Source organism: Idiotropiscis lumnitzeri, chromosome 14 (genome assembly GCF_059441095.1).
Source record: "Idiotropiscis lumnitzeri isolate Australia: NSW breed Sydney's pygmy pipehorse chromosome 14, RoL_Ilum_1.0, whole genome shotgun sequence".
Classification (NCBI taxonomy): Eukaryota; Metazoa; Chordata; class Actinopteri; order Syngnathiformes; family Syngnathidae; genus Idiotropiscis; species Idiotropiscis lumnitzeri.
Genome location: NC_142404.1, coordinates 17806234 through 17819786, shown reverse-complemented (window position 1 = coordinate 17819786; position 13553 = coordinate 17806234). Strand labels below are relative to the sequence as shown.

The 13553-nt window shown below is 39.9% G+C and overlaps 1 long non-coding RNA gene across 1 annotated transcript; it reads left to right on the top strand.

Annotated features, from left to right (window-relative positions):
* Window positions 1–444: 444 nt before the first annotated feature.
* Window positions 445–13516, top strand: LOC148323830 (uncharacterized). The gene is made up of 5 exons (XR_015846472.1): window positions 445–503; window positions 2864–3005; window positions 9203–9283; window positions 9451–9619; window positions 13386–13516. It is a non-coding gene; the product is annotated as an uncharacterized LOC148323830 (long non-coding RNA).
* The last annotated feature ends 37 nt before the right edge of the window (window positions 13517–13553 follow it).

Below are 13553 nucleotides of genomic sequence, written 5' to 3'. Positions count from 1 at the left end.
CGCTTTATTTGCGCTGAATGAATAATATACAGTACACCAATGATGTTCTGAAGAATGTAAGTGCATTGTGGGTAATTACTTAAAAGGGTAATTTACTTTCTTGATTATAATTTATGCCGCTGTTCACATTTAAGATGGTGTGAAATTTGTCAAGAATATTTTCTTTGTGTGTTTAAAAAAAAATGTTGCGGAGAATGTAAGTGCATGTGTGACACCCCTGAAGTAAGGGTCACGTTTGCGTGAATAAAATTGTGGATTATTACCAAAAAGGTCATTTATTTTCTTGATTATAATTTATACTGCTGTCCACATTTAAGATGATGTGAAATTTGTAAAAAATATTATATTTGTATGTTTCAAAAAAAAAAAAAAGTAGTTGGTTGAGTTGTTCCGGGTCGTGACCTTTAAGGAGGCGGAACTTGGTTAGCGCGCCTCAGGCGCAAACTGGCTGACTGTCACCAACGGCCAACGTTTTCATTTGCGTCGATTTTCTACTTATACAGGTTGGTAAAGCGTAGTTATAATATGTAAACCACTGTTATCAAGTTATATTTGAATGTGTGATTACCTAAGAGGTGTTGGAGTAATAATGCTGAATTTAGCGTGTATTAAACCACTTAATGGAAAATCGTTGTTTTGTTTTTTTTATGCTCCAGCGCCATTTTGTGTGATGCACGTTAGGATTTCGAATTAATTGGTGCGACTCCATTTATTCTGTTGATTTTTATGGAAAGATGCCATTAATTTAAGAACGTATCAGATAAGGATTCAATTAAGAAATACTTTAGTGGGTGGGAATTATTTAAAACGTTCTGTAAAGATTGTTGAAATGCCATTTTGTCATTGAATTACAGTTTTCTGAATTACCATTTTAAGTGTTGTACAGTGAACAGATGTAATTTAATCAAAAAGTATTTTTTTTAAGTAGCATTTGAAAAGCTATTTCATTTATGGCGTACTGGGAAATTAATATTTTGAAATGTTGACAAGCCTTTATAAAATAAAAAGAAACAGAAATGTACTAGTATAGTTATTTTCTTCTTATGGTAGTGTGTTTTAATAAAACAACTAGTGTGCAGTTTTGTCAGTGAGCAGCGCATGATGTCGTCATTCTTTTGAACAGGTAAATATTTTTGTCACACTGGTACACCTCGCTGGACCTGTAACACATGTCCAGTGTATCTTTCGTTAAAGTTTTGACACATGGTAATTGTGATTTATTTTTATTTGCAACTATTCCAATGAGCACATCGGGAATTGACCTATAGTGTATAGCGAAAGTGACTCTGGGCTTTTTCCCTGTCAGCAGTCATTCGCTTGGCAAAATTTTTATGCCTGTTGCTCTTCCTGCCTAGATTAACAAAAACAGAGATGTCCGCTTTTGTTGCCAAATTAGTTCAAAACATTGTACAAACCAGCCAGCTATGAAAGGGGCCAGCCGTCATCCATCACCAGAAACAATAGAAATGTAATCAGATGGAACCAATGAGGAGCATATCCGTTTTGTCCAGGCAGGCAACAAATTCATCCTCATCTTTTTTTTTTTAACCCTAACCCTAGGTTGAAGATGTTGAAATTGTTGGAAAGGCTTTCGGCTCTCTCACTGAACGTGCCCCTGCTTTAAATTTTGATCTACAGCAATAGGAATAAGGATTCATGTTCGACTTGGATTACCGCGTCATTCTTGGTCAATCCGAAACAATTTTTAGCTGTGTCAGCATTTGCTCATGATTGGCCAAACATTCAAGTGTGGTTACAATCCTTAACCCACTGCACTTTTGCAGTTCTGAGTGACGATCAAGCCAGAATCCCACTTTGAAGTCATTCTCTGGGAATTGTGGGAATTGTATTGCTGGACATGGAGTTGAATACACATTTGTGTCTTTAAATGGGCCTTTCCTTTGACCAGCTAGGTACTTTTCCAATAAAATGAATCACACAGGATGATATTGTTTGGAACAATAGTGGAAATGACAGCCAGGGAAAAAAGGCTTTGGGAATCTTCGTAGAATGTCAACATTGCCACAAGCGCTGTCTTTTGTCATCCAAAAACCGCTGGAGTTGGATTCCAGTGTGTACTGAAAACGCAACTTGTTTTTTGGATGTTTGGAAACAGAAAACCGAGCATTTCTATTCCCTAAACAGGGTTCACTGTATTTTGCTGTTTCTACTGTGACAAAACAAATTTGTAATAATGTTATGCAACATAACTTAATCATTTCTTCAGTGTTCTTGGTAAATCCCATAGAGATCACAATTGACATGTATGAGATTGAGTGAAACTTAATAGGGAGTAAATACATAAAAAGTTGAGAAATATGGGCCGTGCCAGTTACATTTGATGCTGACGTGGTGAAATCATGAAATGTGTTATTACACAACGTGCACAAAAGTCATCCTGGGAAAGCAGAGACGTGGGACAAAAGAGGTCACAGCTGCAAAAATCTCTCGCCATTTGCAACACTTATTCATCCAAAACGGCTCTCTCTTACTCTCTCTCGGACCCTCCGCTAATCTTTTCACTCTTCTCTTCCCACTGTGATGCAGCATCACGAAGTAGTTGGCGTCATTGCACTATTTAATTGCCCAAACTTGACATATTATTGGGGCTTCCCAGGGAGTTCATTGCTGGCTTGCTCTTTCGCTTTCACAATACAACTTTTCAATCTTGTGTTATCGGCAGAAAACGGGGGGAGAGAATTTAAGTTATATTGCCAAATTACATATTCTGACTCTGAGCATAGCAAAAAAAAAAAAAAAAGGTTTAAATGCTCATGTTCAAGATTTTCATGACGACATGCTATATAATGGAAAATTCACGTTTTTAAAATCTAATATTAGCAATTTGCTGAAAATTTTCCAGATACACCTGCACCACGTCTGGATGATGCGGAAGATGATCAGCGGACAATGCCAAACGCTGTGGAAGGCCAGCAAAGCTGTCGGAGGAGAAACCAGTCGGGTATTTCTGACGGTATGCGGCACACTCCTCCAAAATCATCTTGGTAATCAACTCAGCGGTATGATTTTGGTCTCGGAATTTTGACGACAGCGTTTCATGGACGTGTTATTTAAGAAACCTGGGAACCTTTTGGAATTGGGAAACAAAACGCCCATGTCTTGTTTAATATTTCAGATAATTAGATCCTACATATTTACAAACTGGCAGCAACAACGCCTACTAATTCGTGGAAGAAGAAAACTTAAAGCCACTCTAAAAACTCAACTCAACTATTCAGTACTATTCAGGCGAGAGTTGATGGGAATGACCTGAGCACATTCGTCATTGCTGGTTGGAGGCCAGTCATGCAGTTCGTTTGGAGGAAGTGAAAGAGGGTGGAAAGGAGGAATCGTCGTAGTAGGAGGAGGAGAGGTTCTGCGTTTGCGTTGCTTGACCAAATTATAAAAAACATCCTATTCAAATGGAGCAAGAGGTACACAGTCTAGCTGACGCCGTTGTACCACGGTTTAGTCATGTTCCCACAAGGACAGGCAAATCTTCCTTTATTTTTGGATCATTTTAAACACAAAATAAATGCCTACCGGATCCATATTGGATCCAGTAATATAATAAAACAGGTAGTGGAGTGCATGGTGAGCAGAGTCAAGATAGGGTGTGGTCTTGCAAATGAAATATAGGATTTACTGCCAAGATGTCCAGAGTGTAGCCCACCATCACAATAAAAACCACAACATACTCACACTTTGACACACTGGAGCAGTGGGCAGCTTCCCAACCCTTACAAAACAATTACGTGAATTGGGTGCCTTGCTCAAGGGCACCTGAGTCAGCGGCCTGAAGGGAGACGGGCGCTAGTTGTAAGACCAAAACCTCGAGAACCTTAGGCCATTGGCCGGATTCTCAAACATTCGTGCACGGCTAATGCACATGTCGTGTCTCGTTTCAGAAAGAGCTGAATATAGCAGATTAGTTTCTGATCTGCGTTTCCCTCCTTCCTCCTCTAAGCTTCCCCCCCAACCCTCCAGGGGGATGAGATCACAAGCTTGAGGGAAGACAAAGTGATTCGGGTCACAGATTGTACTCTGCGAGCTTTTCTGGCCTGTGTTCATTCTGTCTCTGCAAGTATCATAGAGCCGACACGAGGGTTTACAGCCACTCAGATGTGTTTTATAATGTAGCGTAAATCTTAATGCAGCACGGGAATAATAATTATACTTTATTACTCCAGGAGCAGTGAGAAAGGTTAGTGCTTAAGGTTCTGTGTGTAACTCGTTGATAATTTGGGCCACATTATGGAATAATACGTCTGACTCATAGTGGAGAGGTTCTGCGTTTAAATCTTGGCTCAAGAGCTAATATTATTTGCTAAGGAATTACACTTTCATTGATTAAAATGACATAATAGACGCAGACTACTCAACCAGATGAAAAGCTTTTCATACGTCACAAAGCCAAAAGGTTGTCTTGACATCATCTTTGCAAAAAGTCTCAAAGCTACAAGTAATAAAAGGTTGAGATGACAAAGAAGTATAAGAAGCAGAAATGAATCTATGTGCAACTGACTGCACCTTCGCTGCCTTTGACACTGCATTAACCAGTATTGCTAAAATTAATTGAACCCAACTATTTTCACTTGTTATTGACAAACAAACAAAAAAAAACCATCTGGTCTTTCAATCTAGAGGGAGCAAAATGCTGCACTGCTCCCATCGAGTAAGGGAAGAGGCGGAGTTTTACAACACTTCTCGGGCAGTTTGTGTCCCAAAGAGTTAATAGTTTTCTTCTCAGGCAATTTCCGACACCTTAGGTTGGTTAATGCGTAAAAATAACCGAAAACATGGGAACCGACCAATCACATTGAGTTTTGATGAAATATCAACCTTATTGACCATATTTAGACATATGAAGGTTCCACCCGACTGTTTTTACCAGAGGTTGATGAACTATGTCCATTTGGTTGTGGAAAAATGGCATCATAGCCCACGAAAGCGTCAGAAAAACGCAGCCTTTTACTGATTTAGTAAGTCATCAGTGTTTGCGATTTTTACAGGCAGGAAAGTTTTGAATGTGTCATGCACCCCCAACGCTGTTATTGTCATGGTTACTGTCACTGTTTTCTCTTGGTAAAAGTGTAATAGTCAGGATTGAAATGTGCTCCCTGAAGCACCGAATGTGTCGTTCTTTAAACTCAAAGTTTTTGCGTCAAAGTGACTTATAATGCTTATCAACGACAAAAATGTCAAAACCCAAACCATATGAGGCCTCTTGCAGACAAAGCAAACGAAACCATATGTGCATATCTGTAGCTTCAAAGAATAATACACAGATGTAAGCTGCATTTAATTGAAAAAGCTCTTCAGTAGACTAAGCATCAACGTTCTCTAAGCAAACAAGTTTTCGATTGTTGGGAGCATACTGTGGTTCCCCCCCCAAAAAAGTGGCTTCAGTTTGGTTGCTTAAGAATGGATCTGCCCTTCACTCCACTTTACTCCCAATTCCAATTACTCACCCTGACTCTACCATAAGCAAACAGACAGATGATGTCATCGCCGCCACATTTTGGTTTATACTCTGATGACAGGCCATGAATGCACTCGGATGTTGAGCTTCACGGGGAACCAAAGATGTGGGGGGGAAGTTGCTGAAAATTTGTCTCCAGAACCATATGGCCACCAACTTATTCACCAATCGCAAAACTATAACACGTGTTTATTACAATAAATGGAGTGTTTTCTTTGTGCAACATCTGTCCTGCAGTTGCATTGTGAAATTAAGTTTATGACGTTAGTTTTCATGACAACACGTTTTGTTGTTGTTGTTTGTTGTGGGAAACTTTTTATTTAATGCTTTTGTCATACTGGTCGTTTAAAACACGGGTGTTAAACTCGAGGCCCTTGGGTCAGATCTGGCCCGCGATATTTCTAGAGTTCTGTGAGAGCAAATATTATATGGTGTGTTAGAACACATACTGATGAGAATAGATGGAATGGAGAAACCGTGAATAGAAATGCTGTGTGAAATACACACGGTATGTCCTTTTCCCTGTTAATTGTTATAAATAAAGAAAGAAGGGATTTAAGATGCAACGTTTTAGCAGGTTGAGAAATGTGTGTTGACAGCTCAATAGACAAAGTGGACTTTTGCTTACAAAGAGATGCACGAGCCAGACAATGATGTGGTTGAGTTGTCCTCTGTCTGACTTGGAAGTATTCATCATACTCATTTGCACTTGTATATGTGCCGCATCAAAAACATTTTAGCTATTTTCTCTCTCGCCTGTAAACTGAGCGAAACTTTCTCCTGGAACAAATAAGTTTTTATATATTTCTTTTGATAGCTTTTAAGTTTCCAGAAGATAAACATATTAATCATTCATATTCACATGTGAGGATAATATTTGGATTTATTCCATCTTGATCCTCAAACTGATCCTATATATATCGCCTATTTTTCTCTGAAAAGCAGTATAAATCTTTTGTTTGTTTATTGGCTTGTTTTGATTCAGATCAGGGTTTCCATGGTTACTCCATTACACAGCTAAAGAACTCTGGAGTCATGATTTAAAATGACAGAGCAAAGTCTAGGAGGGAGAAAGAAGGCAGGCCTTTTTTTCCACATCATGCACACGAGCATTTAGCTGGATCAGATTAACATCCTCTTGACATTAATTTTAATGGTTGTCTGACAAAAGTGAACACAAGATTTTCTTCTGTTGGAAAAAAAAGCATCGTGCTGTCATTATACTTTTTTAAAATTCTTATTATTGGTTATTCAGGAGAATAGCAGAATAAACCAAACTTTGATCATATAACTTAAGTGACTGTCTTAGATTTCGGCTCTGGGGGTCCACATGAGTATGGATCAAAAGTTGTGAAACTCGCATCCATTTAATTTCACTTCTGTTTGTTATCGTGTTTTGTAACTGCTCTGTCTTAGCTACTGTTGTTGGGTGCAGCCTTCATTGGCTACCACAAAACTTGATTTCCAACTCTGAAAGTTTCTTTCAGACGGACCATTTTCGTCTCTTTACCTGTTGTTTTAACATTTTATTGTTGAAACCAGATCGTACACAATCCAAAATCATTGTCACTCATATCATGTAATGTCAATCCGATTAATCCATTTCAGACACCCGGAAATATAAACGAATGGTACATTTTATTGAGAATAACCTAAAGCTTTATTTACAAAAAAAATGGTAAATAAATATATAATCAAGTTGGGGTAACATCGGCATAGCATCCTGTCAAAAGTGAGATTTGGGGATTTTGTCCACACTTGAACTGTACATGCACTATGAATGCAGTGGTACTTCTGTATTTGTTACATCAGAACCTGCATGCGTCAGTCTGCTCTGAGTGGAAACAGGGAAACACACACACACACACTCATTAAAACAGCTGTATATACAACAGCACAAGTCACTTATGTAGCATCGGAAGCTGGGGCTAGCAGTCCTGCTTTGCACTCATTAGTGCATGTTCACAATATATATTTTTGCCCTTTCATTGTCCTGACAGTCACTTGTTGTGTATTGTTGGTACGTGTATGTTTGTAACCCACTTCCCATCTCAAGGGATCAAAAGAATTTTATACATAAATGTTGTTGGAAGAGAAACAACGTTTTGGGGTTACTTGATATGCCACTCGATAACGGTAACCCGAAACAGTTTGACAAAAGAGCCCCTTTGTAAAGGACTGATGTCAAATTTAATTAGCAATAGCTCACAAGTGTTTTAAATAACACCGTGGACTATTTCCACAAAGTCTGCCAGCAAAAATAGACTATATTGGAACTAACCACCCTTCCATTACTGTGTGCGCTGTCACCTGCATTCGTGCATGGGATTTATGTCGAGATTTTACAGCCTCCTCTTCTTTCAGCTTTTTTCTTCTGCGTGCGTGTGTTCCTTCTGCTTAAAATATGATATATTGGAGTTAAGAAATAATGGCAATCTACCGTAATTCTTTGACAAAATATAGTCAAGCTGTGGCATGTCTTCCATAATTGTTGAACGTACTGCGGCAGGTGAGTGAAAATACCAAGTGAACGAATGGAAATGTATCGAAAGGTTGGAAATTCGTCATTCGTTGTCCTTGAAAACGGCCGAGCGGTTTAGATTCCAATGCGCTTTAGTCTTTGTTGGGGGTTGCGTTTCCTGCCCCGTGACAGTAATGACGCCAATGTGTGTGTTCACTAAGAAGAGGTCAAAAAAGGGTCTGTGTGCCTTTCATATATATGTGTGGGGTAGGGGGGGGTTACAAGATTAGAAGCTACCTGGCCACTGACCCAAAACTGATAAATCAGGTCAGTTCTTTTGATGCAGTGCAGCGACCTGCCCCCAAATATCTTTTGTACTCCGAACACAGAGCGAACTGTTCCTCTCAAAAAGCATCCAGCCGGCTCTTTATGAAGCAACCTAATAATATATTGACAGAAAGAAGACGGAATGCGTCATTTTAAGTCAAGGTCAGGCTATGTTAATTCACTCTAACTTCTGTATCATGTCTGATATCAAAAGAGAAAAGTTCAAAGATAGTCCAAGTCACCTGATTTGTGTTTCTTCTCGTTATTAAATTGCTGGTTCATCAAAGAGGTGATCCCCTTAGCAGCCGAGACAAACTCCAGCCATGATGCAGCGAAAATCAAGGTTTTTTTTGTCGAATGATTAAAACAATGATTCACCTCTTGGTGACACGTTCCATTAGACTGCTTCACGTTTCCCACCATAGATGGATATAGTCCTCGGTACGGGTCGGGAGTTGGAGGGGCTGGACTGTTTGCCTACCCCCGGCTCTCCAACATAATCAAATTGTTTTGTGAAACAACACGTATCCACTGTAAAACGAGCCTTATTCCAAACAAACTCCTCGCTCTTCCAACCTGCTAAGATATCGCTCTCACACGCACACATCGGTAGTCGGGATTCTTTATTTTACAAACGCCGGCAGGTCAAGAGGACTAATCAAAATATTATTTCCTCATTAATAGTTGCATGTGCTTTAAATAGACTGTAAACGTCCAGTTCCGTTATCTCGATGCAGAAAGTTTCCAACGCGCCGCTGTGTAAATAATTGGAAATCGTAAACACTTTTTTTCTGCTTCCATTGAAATCAAATAAATGTCAGGATGGCCGGAGAGATAATGTGGCCGTCTCGTTATGCATGAAAGCTTACAGTGGAAACACAAATACAAGCATATGTTGCGGGCTTTACTGGTAACCTCTTATGTTTTTCCAGGTAGGTGTGGGAACCATGAGAGGCGAAACATATGGCAAAAACATCGTGAGACTCTGGAGAAAAATGGGTGTACTGTAAAAAGTAGGTGGGAGGGATTTTATGATGTGTAATGATTACTTGTATTATTTTCAGACATTTTTTTCAGAGCCAGATTCACAATTCTGCTGAGGTGCTTATAGGAAACGTATTTTATATGACAAATCATATGTATTTCCAACTACTGTTCTTCTCCTTTTAATGTGGGCTAGATGATCAGACAGCACGTTGACAAAAAGATCCGACGGTGTTTGCCCCCATCAAGAGGCGGGAGTTGTAACATGACAACTCACGCTTAACGACAATGCCCTGAGCACCTGACAGTTCCTCCCAAGAGTGAAATTGCCATGCAGGGGCAACCTCAATTCTAACTCAACCTGGGTCAGTATGATTAAGTTGATTTTTTTTCAATCCTTTCAAAATTCAAGAAGATCAACAAGGTTTTCTTCAGGCATGCCAGCATTCCAAATTCATACAAGCTCGATCAATTGAAGACTTAATTGTCCGTAGTTGTGACTCCAGCTCAACTTCAACCCTGTTGAGGACAGGCGCTTTTGCAAATGGATGGATGCAAAGTTGATCCCTATGAATGAAAAGCAAGTCGCCTGGGGATGTGGGCTCATTCGGTTAAGACAAAGCAATCATGCAATGTCTCCTAAACTTGCTTAGACCAAATGCGTTTTTTGCTAGATACGGCCAGCAGCACTCTAAAAGTTGGCGTTGTGGATTTATCCAGCTGAGAGGTGCCAGTAACTCTTCTAATCTGTATCAACCTGTCTGTTGCTTTGCCCACTCGGATTTCAATTTGATGGAAACTGACATTGTTGCCTTAAACATAAGCACATTTATGTCAATTATGCTACATGTCAGACCAGACACGTAATAACTGAAGTGATGAAATACTTTGTCAACCTTCAAGAGTGTCTCTTTGCAGTCCCACCCATTTTCTTTTTGTCTTTTATCTTCTTTTTAATCGTTCTGATCCTCCCAGTTGACCGAGGTCAGTGTGACAAGCTTTGTTTTCGATTGATAAATGGCCCTCTAATGAAGACGAACAGTTAATAGCTCAATGAACTTAATCCAGGGGCTTGCAAAGAAAGTTTTGGTCTTTTCAATAAAAATCAGCTAAAAGTAGCGGCAGGCCTAATTTGTCATTCCTTATCTGGCTTTTTCAATCTGCTCCATCCTCCAGGCTCCCCTTTGCCCTCTCTCTCCTGCTCTCTATCTCTCGTGTAAACAAACAAAATGAAACATTTCCGCAGCCCAGACATGATGTCCACTGAATGTTATCCAAAAGTGATTCATGCGCCACAATTGATAAATGCAAATTTTTTAATTTATGTTGTTGCTTTTTATGGGGGTGGTGCGTGCTTGCTTTATAGAAACTGAGAGATATGTTCTTGTCTTTATTTCAGCGTTGTCATACATTGAACACGATCACGTTCACGGAAGGATGCTTTTATTGGTGCACAGCTTGAAATTTCTATGGCGTTGCCCACCCTTGGCCTCTTTTTAAAAAAAAAAAAAACTTAAATGATTGTGATTTTTAGTCTGCAAAACATTTCCTTCATGCAAACAACCGCCGTTTAAATAATAATAAAAAAAAGAAAAATCCTGTTTCACAAAGTACATTGTCATCAAGCTTGGCAACCCTTCTGTATTACCAAAGTAAAAAAAATAACACGAGAATGTTGGGCTTTCCCATTTTGTCAGAACAGGAAGTTTGCCAGACAATCTGTATCACAAACACGCATTCTCTCTGCCTTATCCATCTTATCCTGTGCCACATCCTCTGCTCGCAACTCCTTCGTCTCTTCTCACATTTCATACTATGCTCTCATCTTCGACCCGTGAATTCTAATTGGATTTTAAGCAATATAGCAAATATGTAAACGTAAAGTCAGTGCTCTGCGCTGGAGTCTGAAGGCGAATGTGGGAAGGAGCTTGAGCCAGTCACGGTTCATTTGTGACGTGAAAGGCTTTATGAATCACAAGCCAGGAATAACAAACCAAAGACTCTCTCACCGTGTTGCCTTAAACACTCCGATCCCACTGTGGGTCATCACCGGGTGTATGGGGGATCTGCAACACCCACTTGGGTTCACATAGGAGAGCTCGAGAGGATGAATGCTGTATTAAAAAAAAAAAAAGAATGCTGATCGACTGATGCATGTCTTCATAAATACTGAAAGTACTTCCTGTGTTGGAGGGAAATGTGTTCCTAGGGAATTAAAGCGCAAAACAGTCCCATGTCTGTGATCATGATACATTCTGCTCAGTTTAAAAGGGGAGCACTAAAAATACTAAATTGGAAGGATGCTCCTTACTTTCAGCTGAGGGGGAATTAGAATTCAAAGCAGGCAAATGAGTAGTACTGCTCTTGCGCTCTGTCATTAGCACATGCCGCACCTTCTTTGATAGATCTTTGCACGAGCATGTGTTTAATGCTCACGCTGTCGGTTAGTTGTTAAGCTAACGTGTGTCTAGTCTTTTTTTTTTAACAAATAGTTACTGGAAACATGATGTTTTGTTTCTGCACAGGTGTAAAAATACTTCACACAAAGCTCAGGTCGCATTTTGGTGCACGTGCTTTCAGTCAAGAAAGTTTGCGACAGTGTTTTTGTTTGTATACAAACATTTACTACATGTACATAATTATGTCTTAAAATATTGCATTAATAATCGACTTCACCATGTTGCAAGACACCTAAACATTCTAAATGGCTAAAGGAACAGAACTTTGTTGTGAACTGAGGACGTCACCAGGTGACTTACTCTCCATACTTCACATGTAGCCAAAACAAATACAATTTCCCAAATCACTGTGGCTCGTGGTTTGCAGCTCAACGCGAGACGGGCTCAGAAAACCAGTGAATGAAAGTCAGATAAGGAGACGTACAGGAAGTTGGGCAAACAAATCATTCCCCTCCTCATTTGACCTTGTGAGGGAATGGCAGCTGTTTTACGATGACTTCATAACCGTGGAAAGCCACTATTTGTCATGTCTGCATGTGTTCAACCCACCAATGTGGATTTCTGGCTGGTGAGTCACATAAAATGGAGACTGCATAGTCAGGCACATACATATCCCCCCCAGGGTCCCGAAGGCCAAAGTACACCCGCTTGAAGTACTCATTCACACAAACAGACGTGCTGTGGGGAAGACATTACATTAGTGTCTGATGCTTGGTCATAGTCATGCGTGCAAAATGTGTGTGTCTGTCAGCGGGCAATTTTATATCCTCTTTTAAAGCCTTTAACGTTCACAATTCAATCTTAAAGCTCTTAATGCCAGTCTGGTAACGTCACTTCCCGTCGTGTACAGTTTAGTCTTTGCTTTCCTCCCAAATGACTAATTTCACGCCACTAGTTAGTCGGCAAAAAAAGAACATTGGTGTTTAAATAACTGTAATTAATTTTGCATACTAAAATTAAAATATGAATGTTTTCTTCCCCTCATCTAGAAATAACCTGGCACATCTGTCTGTTTTAACTGTTTTTTGGGGGGGCACACTTCTTCAACCTAAATTGGATGTGCTTCAGGCTGAACGGTGGTGTTGTGACTAAAACAGTGCTCAGAAATATTATCTGTCACTTAAAAGTGGCAATTCATCCTAAAAGGCAACTGAAATGTACGGGAATGCGTTCCACTCCTTCCCAAAAATGTTTTTTTGTATTGTGCTTTCTAATAAGAAAAGTCGCACTCGATTCAACATGAAGCCTCTTTTTTTAACGATTTTCTTTTTGTCTCTCATTTATGCTGTGCCGTCCATTACATGTGCTTTGACATCATTGTGTAAACACGCGGTACCAGAACTTGTCATTCATTTTAAAATGAATGGTGCCATGAGTTGACTATGGAGGCAGCTTAGTGGTTGTTGTGGCAGCAGGTAATTAAATGACGTCGACCAAAAGCCAGTCGGGTGATTCTTAGCGACACTGAATCATCATGTCTGACTTGGAAAAGTATAAGGAAGGGGAATGAGATGAAGAAGGCAAAAATCTTGGTGTTGTCCCCATCAGAGAAAAAAATAATTAAATTTAAAAAATGGAACTGGCCTGCCAACAAGTATCCAAATGTATGATTTAATTGAAGAAAAAAAAGTCACAGCTTTTCGATGAATAATATGTTTTTGTCCATCCACAGTGCGGTCCAGTTTTGGATGAGCGCTTGGTGTTTTCTAGTATACACAAAAAAAAGGAGCAACCCCAAGCATCGCTGTGGGGGGTTCGTGTGAGCCGGCATGGGAGGCGGGGGAGGAGCTTCCCACTGTGATGAAGTGGGGGACCGAGGGGGGCCATGAAGGGGTGCGGG